Consider the following 8,657-nt stretch of genomic DNA (forward strand, 5'->3'; position numbering starts at 1 on the left):
TGAAGGATTGGCACACAAGTTCCTTGATAATATCTGGTTTGATTTTCTTCTCCAATGCATAATCTTTCATATAATCTGACAAATTGGAACTATCCAATTCTAGTTCCAATGTAATAACTTCATTAAGTGTAAAATTATTCATGCAATTGGCAATAGCATGATCAAAGTTCATTGTATCTTCTAAATATTTACTAATTCTTCTACATTGATATAACTTACCTTACTTTTGTAAGTAACATTGTCATCTTGTAGTTTGGCTATTATATGAAAATAATGTAATTATGTACTTAATATATAATTTATTAAGTAACATGGTAAGAACTATGTTAGTAGATTTTAGTTGATTGTAGATTATAATTTGGTTATCATTCTGAGAAGAAGTTGTTTAAAAAGACTACTATAGAATTTATATAACTTTAATTTCTTTTTTGATAGTAGCTTTTAAGATTGGTTTAGTTCATAGTAACTTCTAAATATTTAGAGTTACCTTTGTTAGACATTGGTGACCTTTGAAAACTTCTTTTGATTCTTTTATTTGGTGTTTAGAGCATAAATTATATAAATCTTATAAGAAAAATGATTGACGAAGGGTTTTGGTAGCAAAGGGAGCAATTAGGGCACCAATATAGATGAATGGAGATGAATAATGAAAATCTCCATTCCTATTAGTCAAAAAATCATGACCAATGGGCTTTGAGGAGGCTGCCCGAGGCCATATTAGGGATTAGGATTAGTTTCTCAAGGCCTTTCGAATTTTGAAGGCTAGGGTCAAAAGGTTTAGATTTTTGGCTATGGTTTTGGTACAAGTTTTATATGGTTTGGAGTTTATATGAAGGAGATACAAGCGCTCAAAGATAAGGTATTGATTTAGGAGCTTTTGTCACTTTTTTTGGCATAACGCATGCGTACAGACAACAATTGAGGATTGGCAACCATGAATAGAGAGAATAATTTTGCGGCTCTACTTTTCACATATTGCTTACTAGATTCCAAGTTGAAGTGAAGGAGTTATTGGATTTTGAAGTCAACACATGCAATCTAAGGCTAGTAAGTAAACCGATTAGTAGTGGTTGTCTCTTGAGCTATATCTTGGGCAATTTGACAAGGTTTTGGCTCAAATTTTCAGAGAATGTGTAATTTCATGTTAGTAAACTTTTTGCATAAGGTTTATGATATTTGAGTATTGGATTCTTGAGATATTAAGAAAATAGTGTTTAGATGATTGTAAATTAGGGTTAAGATCATTTGCTAGGGTTTCTTAGATGCTAGAAGATCGGGAATAAATTTTTAGTTGGTTTTTATTGTGATAAAATTTAAGGATAAATTCTATTTATCTTGTAAATTTGAGACAAACTGAATGGTTAGATCAAGAGTTATGATTTTCTAAAGTTCGGGATAAGAAAACCCTTCACGGAAAAAATATGTTTTGAAGGGATTTTGATATATTTTGAGTTTTATGAAAATAAAGGAGTTTTGGGAGGCTAATACAAGATTTATATAAAGATTTAAGCTACACTCTCTACAGCTAGAAACCCAATGTATCAATAATATAATATTATAGATAATAATTATAACAACATTTATTATTTAAACTACACTCTCTACAACTAGATACCCATTGTAACAATATTTATTAGATTTACACTAGAGCCACCATCCACTTAAACTCTAGAAATAAGAATACCATCGATGGATACATCAATAGTTGATGCTCCCAAATCAAGATTTAAACTAACTTCATGAATTTCTCTATAACGGGATCGATATTTTATTAATGAGGAATTCAATATAGAATGACATTCAGGGGCTATTGCCAAAAGTTACTTCATTATAATAGAGGGTTGAATTGCATCTAAATCTTTTAAAATATCATATGGTTCGATATTGGTAATGATTCCCAGGGCCCTCTTCTTTTTCATAGATTTCAACTTAATCCCTTGACATAATATATCTTTCTTTATGAAATTTGGATGTAAAATAGGTGAATGAATTTTTTTGAAATATTCATCTAAGAGAAGATCTTTTAATGCATAAGGTGGCTCCTGTAACTTCTCAAATAACAATATTGCTTTAGGTTGAATCAATAACTAGGTACTAGGAACATCATTGGATTGTGCAGAGGGACCAGATTCCATTATTGATAATATTTTTGATATAGGTATTGGATTTGAAATTTCCAAAATTGATATAAAGTGATTCTTCACAATTGGTGAATCTAATTGTTGAATTGGATCTTTTCTTTTTTGCTAATCCCATGTAAGTACTATGTTAACTACTTCAATTCGATGTACTAGGAATTCTTGTTGAATACAACCTTAATCACCTGACTGCTAACTCGACTTCATTTGCTGATCCTAATTATTGAAATTAAATGGAGCATTGCACTACTGGTATGTGTGTCTAGATTGCTAATAATTTCTACATATTGAAGGATATTCATCATTGGCTCTTAGATTGGAGCATTTACTAGCATAATGTCCTATCTGCCTACAGTGATAACAACAAAGTGGTCTTCTTCCAACTCCATTAGGAATATTAGATGTTTCTAGTGGTATATACTAGTTGAGCCTATTTTAAGTTGGATGGATAAATAATCTCAGCTTTCCAATTGATATTGTAGAATCTGAAATTGATTTTTGAATGGATGGATATTGAAAATATCCTTGCTGATTTTGCTCAAACCATTGAGAATTGGATCTACATTCTTGATTATACCTAGAATTTTTAAAACTAGAGAAATTCTCATTTTTTTTATTTGAACAATTTCTATTCCAGCCAAACCTATTTCATGTCTAGACTTGATTAACATCCCACAAAGTCGATTGAATCATGGTTTGATTACCAAACTGTTGTTGCTTTTGTAAATTCCAACAATTGGTGGTGGCATGCTTACTCTCACAAAATCTACATTGTACAATCATTTGGGTGGTGAAGAACATTCTATTACCATATGGCCTTGTACTTTACAATTACTACACCAAATATTAGGACGCATACTAGACAATTTATGTCTCTTCTCCTTATCCTTTACCAAATTAATAGCCAATTCATCCATCTTCTTTATCAAAGTTAACAACAAGGCCTCATTTAGATCCTTCAATATTATTTCATTAGGTAAATCTTTTCTAGGTACTAGTTTTTGATATAAGAGGTGTAGCATATATGACACTACTGCTGTTGGTGGTACAGCCTGCAATGTGATAGTATTGACTATTCTTTGCGGTGTCATGATATAACATGACTAATGGGTGAAAGAGTGTGGAAATTATTATAATGTAAGAGATCTTAGTTCAAATTATTAGAGAAAATTATTGTAGAAATATAGTTAATAGTCAAAAGGATAGTAAAACTAAAAGATACCAATATTGTCTTTTTAGAAAGGTGACTTCTATTTAATTTGAAGAACCATAAATAAGGCAAAAAAAAGTAGATTGGAAAAATAAATGATATAAGTATCTTAAGAAAGAAATTAAGAGTAAATTCTAGCAAAAATTTCCTAGAAAAACTAGTTATTGATACTTGAGAAGGGCCAGTTATCAACCTGGGTTGAAATCAGACCTTGAGGCACAAAACTGAGATCCTATGGCAACTCGGAGGTTCTTTTGGAGATTGAAGAATAGAGTTTGATAGCAAACTAGATAAGGTTTCTATAAATGTTGGTTTTGGACAATTTGGAGTTGTTATGACTTTGTAAGAGCTTTACAAAGTCAAGATTGTTTTCAAATGACTTGGATTTTGTGAAATGAAATAGGATTGACGTTTTTAGTGATTTCAAGAGTTTTGTAATAGATCTATAAGTGAAATTTTGTGGATAAATGGTTATAGTTGTGTTTAATATGTATTGTAAATCTTAGCTTGATCTAATAGTTGAATTGAGGGTTATTGAGGTTTAAGTGGATCAAGATCTCAGAAAGTAGAATTTTAGGTCTAGTGAGGATTTTTAAGATTTCTTGCAATCTACTAGTTGGATTGGAGTGAAATTTATGTGAGAGGATATAAGACTTGTTTTCCTATATATATGAGAATTTTGAAATCAATCAAATGGTGAGAAAGAGAGATATTGGCTTTGAGAGTTTGGCATCAAGGACAGAGAAGGAGGCTAGCCAATATCCAAGCATATTTTTGAGGCTATCTTCTATTTAGTAATTTTCATCCTTTTCAAATTTTTTTGTGCTTGTTGTCAAATTAATTGTTAAAAAACTTGTAAATTTTTAATTAAGATCAATGGTTCATTTATTAATTATTGAGGTGTAAATCTATTGTAGGAATTACTAGGGTTTGATTTAGGATTTAGGATTTGGTTTAGGATTTGATTAGGATTTGATTTAGGATTAGAATTTGATTAAGATTTGATTTAGGATTAGAGTTGGTTAAGATTTGATTTAGGATTAGGATTTGGTTTAAGATTTAGGGTTTTGTTAGGATTTGATTTAGGATTAGGATTTGGTTAGGATTTGGTTTAGGATTAAGATTTGATTAGGATTTGGTTTCAGATTTATGATTTGATTTAGGATTGATTAGGATTTGATTTAGGATTTAGGATTTGATTAGGATTTGATTTAGGATTTAGGATTTTATTTGAGTTTATTTAGGGTTTAAAATTTAGTTAATTTTTGGTCTAAAGTTTGATTGAAATCTAATAGGATTTTAACTAGGATTAAATTAGGATTGAATTGAGAAGTATTTGAAATATTTTTGTAATCATTCTAATATTTTTCTATGATTTCTTATTATTTCTTTGTAATTCCTTTGAAATTTTTTTGAATTTCATTAAAGCTTGCTTAACATTATTATGGTCTAATTAGAGTTTAATTAGTATTCTATTAGAGTTAGGATTTTGTTGTTGTAATTTCCATTCTACCCTCCACAGCTAAGTGCCTGGAGCATTTTCAAGCAAGACTTCACGTATTACGACAATGGATTAAGATTTGCATCGTAATCAATCATTTTTGAATAACTGTCCATTGCTTCATTCCAAGCTGGCAGTTGATAACCTCCTTGAGATGGAATCATCGTAGCTATTGGGATTAAAAATTGCTTTAACTTAAGAAACTGGCCCACAGGCTAGTAATTATATCATTCAAATGCTGTATCTTTTAAGGTTGCTAGCAGCCACCTCAATCAAATATCTTCAGTTCTACTATTATTGGCTACACATGCAATCAAGAACTGAGATAAATGTTGATTTAGATCTACACCTGGTAACCTTCTAAAAGTAGATAATAGAGCTACACTAGTTTTGCAATCACCCACCGCACCCATTTAGACCGCAATTGGAACTAGTAGGCCCCTTATCACCATTGAAGATGACAATATTTCACTTAATTTCTTATTGAAATAAACATTGTCTTCTCCAAATATCTTTTTCAGAATTTTAGGCCTCTTTAATTTACTATTATTATCCACAAATAATTTTTTAAATTGAACTAGAAGTCAAAATGATAGATTTTAAAATACATTAAATTTTCTTTTATTGGTAAGTAATTTATTCCATTTTAAGGAACTAGTCTTGTTAAAATCAACTGTATCCACTATTGATAAAGTATCTAATAGAATATCCAATCTTTTTGTGCCTCCTTCACTTTCAGTTAACAAGCTTAAGAGATACGATGGATTATTCATAGAATTTCTTGCAAGTGCTCATAAAAGCAGTTTTTTTAATAGTATACATGACTGAAATATTAACAGCCTATTAGATTCTTAGTATACTTGGATATACCGACAAGCACGCAACCATGGTTTAATCTAACTCTATCAACGCTTCTTTTTTAGTTTACATTCTTGTTTATCTTACAATAAATTTTTTACTTACGCCCGCTCTTGTCTTCTTTTCAATTGGCGTATTTTTCTTAGTACAATGTTCTCATTCTTATTAATCATAATTTTTTATCATATAATACTAAAATTACTTTCTATCTCCAATCTAACTACACATTTGGCTTCACTTTTGAATCAACATCAATTTTGTAACTTCTATGTATGACATCTACAACTATACATTTGACAATTAATTCCTAACACTCAATACTATTGTCAATTCTTTGATAGCAGCTCCAAAAATGTGATTTTCATTTTACTTACTCTAGACTAATTTAATCGGAATAAATATATATAAGAAGATTTGAACATGAGGAAAGACTATCTGCATGAGTTTTTATATTAGGGTCATACAATTAACTGTCTCTTGATTAACTAAAATACCGAAGAATGCTACATGTCTTCTGGATTTTTTTAAAGAAAATATTGTAACCAATAATTCTATCTTATGTATTCACTATCTTCTCTCCTTTCTAAACTTATCACAACAATAGGTAATACTACACTGTCTTAAAAGAGTGCATAAAACATTCCATAATCCAATCACTGGAATTCTCCAAAATTAACTATCATTCCCAATAATTTGCTTCTCACAATTCTGGAATCCACAGAATTCTTGAATTTCAATATTCAATATATTATAATTCTCCCAGTTATATCCATACTTCACAAACATCATTAATTCTCAACTTTCCAATCCTCTATTGATAATTCAGCATACAATAAATTCACTTTCTCATTTGACATCATTTGAATCAAATCTTTTTTTTATTCCAAAATTTTACTCCACATTATTCAAATTCTATCCATTATTCTTCTTCTACAAGAGAACAAAGAAACAAAGAGGTAGCACCAAGCTTATCCTAGCTCATGACTATCACAGTCTGGCCCTTTCTACTTCTTCTTCAAACTACTTATGCTTTTCGTCAAAATGCCAACCACCACAGAACCGATGATAACTACTTTTTTTGACTACATAATCTATTCCATCTTCTAACCTATCTATTCATCATTTTACTAACTTCTTTTAATCCTATATATTATGTATTATAAAACAAAAAATATCCTTCCTATTCTATAGAGACAAAATTAATGTTTAAAATAAAGAAAGTTTTGGTAATAAGGTACATGTGTGGATCATATGGACATAAGCTAAGTATAAAAAAGTAGATATTATTAAAAAAATAAAATAATGTGCAAACATAAGAGAAGTCAGAAGATTTTTAGGAGCATGTATTTTCTATTATATATAGATATCTCATTTTTCATATATAGCAGATTTATTGTATGAATTATTAAGAAAGAATAAAAAATTTCAATAGAAGAGAAAATAAAGAAAAGCTATGGAAAAATTAAAAGAACTTTCTTAATCTCCAACTTTAATGAAAGTAAATTATAAATATAAAAGGCTTGTGGTATTAATAATTGATGCAAGTATTTGGAATAGGTTGGGCAATCGGATAAGATGATGAACAAAAAAATATATATGTAGTAAAATTTAGGACAAAGGTTTTGAATGCTAGGCAGAGGACTTATGCAAAAATTAAAAGAGAGTTATGGGATGTAATAATAGCTATGAAAAATAAAAAATAATATTTGATTAGTACATCAATAATTATAGAAATAGATTATTTATCATTGTTGGATATGATTATAAGTTATTCAACTTTTAATATTACTATATTAAGATAGATAGCATATATCAAATTTATGAATCCAAAATTTAAATACATTATAAAGAAAGAAAATTCAATTATAGATATATTATCAAAAGCAACGTATTATAATGAAGAAGATATGATTGATTTGGAAATTGATGTACGTACAAATTTTTATGCAAATGTATTATCAAAAGAAGAAGGTGTATGTTTGAATATACCATTGGAAATTTTTTCAAGAGACTAATATGAGGGAGAGTAGAATGATGTTGTCTACTATTTAAGTACATTAAAGTGATAGGAAGATTAGATAGATAAAGTATTTAAGAAAATTTGTAAAAAAACCTATGGATATTTTTTACATGATGGATATTTATGGAAGCATCCATAAAAGAAAGGAAAAATACCACAATAGATTATATGTGGCTTAGAAGCTCAACAAAAGATTATTAAGGAATTTCATGAAAATTTATGGACATAGCATCAAGGTATTAGGTCAAAATTTACTAAGTTAAAAGAAAAATATTGGTAGGACATGCACAAAGACATAGAAAATTTTATGGGATCTTGAAAAATTTGCCAAATATATTCAAATATTTGGCATCAAGATAGATTACATCCAACATATCCTTTAGCTTTATATTATAAGTGGATAGTGGATTTAGTGGCAATGCCTATGGGACTTGGACAAATTAAGTATTTGATACTTGCACGAGAAGATTTATCAAATATGGCTGAAGGACAAGCATTAAAAATAAAGAATACTGAAGGTGTATGCTGATTTTTACTAGAAGATGTTATTTGTTGCTATGGTTGTATTCAAAAAATTAGAATTGATAGAGGTGAATTGGATGCGAGAAAAGCACAAGAATTTTTTATTAGGATAGGAATTAAACTTTCTTTGACAACAACATATAATTTAGAAGGTAATGGTAAGAGTGAGCATAGATATTTATCTATTCTTAAGGCATTAGTAATGGCATATAATGGCAAAGCATATGAATGGCCTAGACTACTACCATTTGTACTATGGATTGATTACATAACTCATAGTTTAATAATAGATTATATACCTTTTGAATTAATATATGGGCAAAAATTAATAATACCAATAGAAGATGTAGTATCTAAATGGGATATATTTCTTTAGAGGACTAAATTAAAGATCAAGAATTTGACCAA

The sequence above is a fragment of the Physcomitrium patens genome, chromosome 16 (assembly GCF_059467195.1).
Source record: "Physcomitrium patens ecotype Gransden chromosome 16, ASM5946719v1, whole genome shotgun sequence".
NCBI classification, from domain to species: Eukaryota; Viridiplantae; Streptophyta; class Bryopsida; order Funariales; family Funariaceae; genus Physcomitrium; species Physcomitrium patens.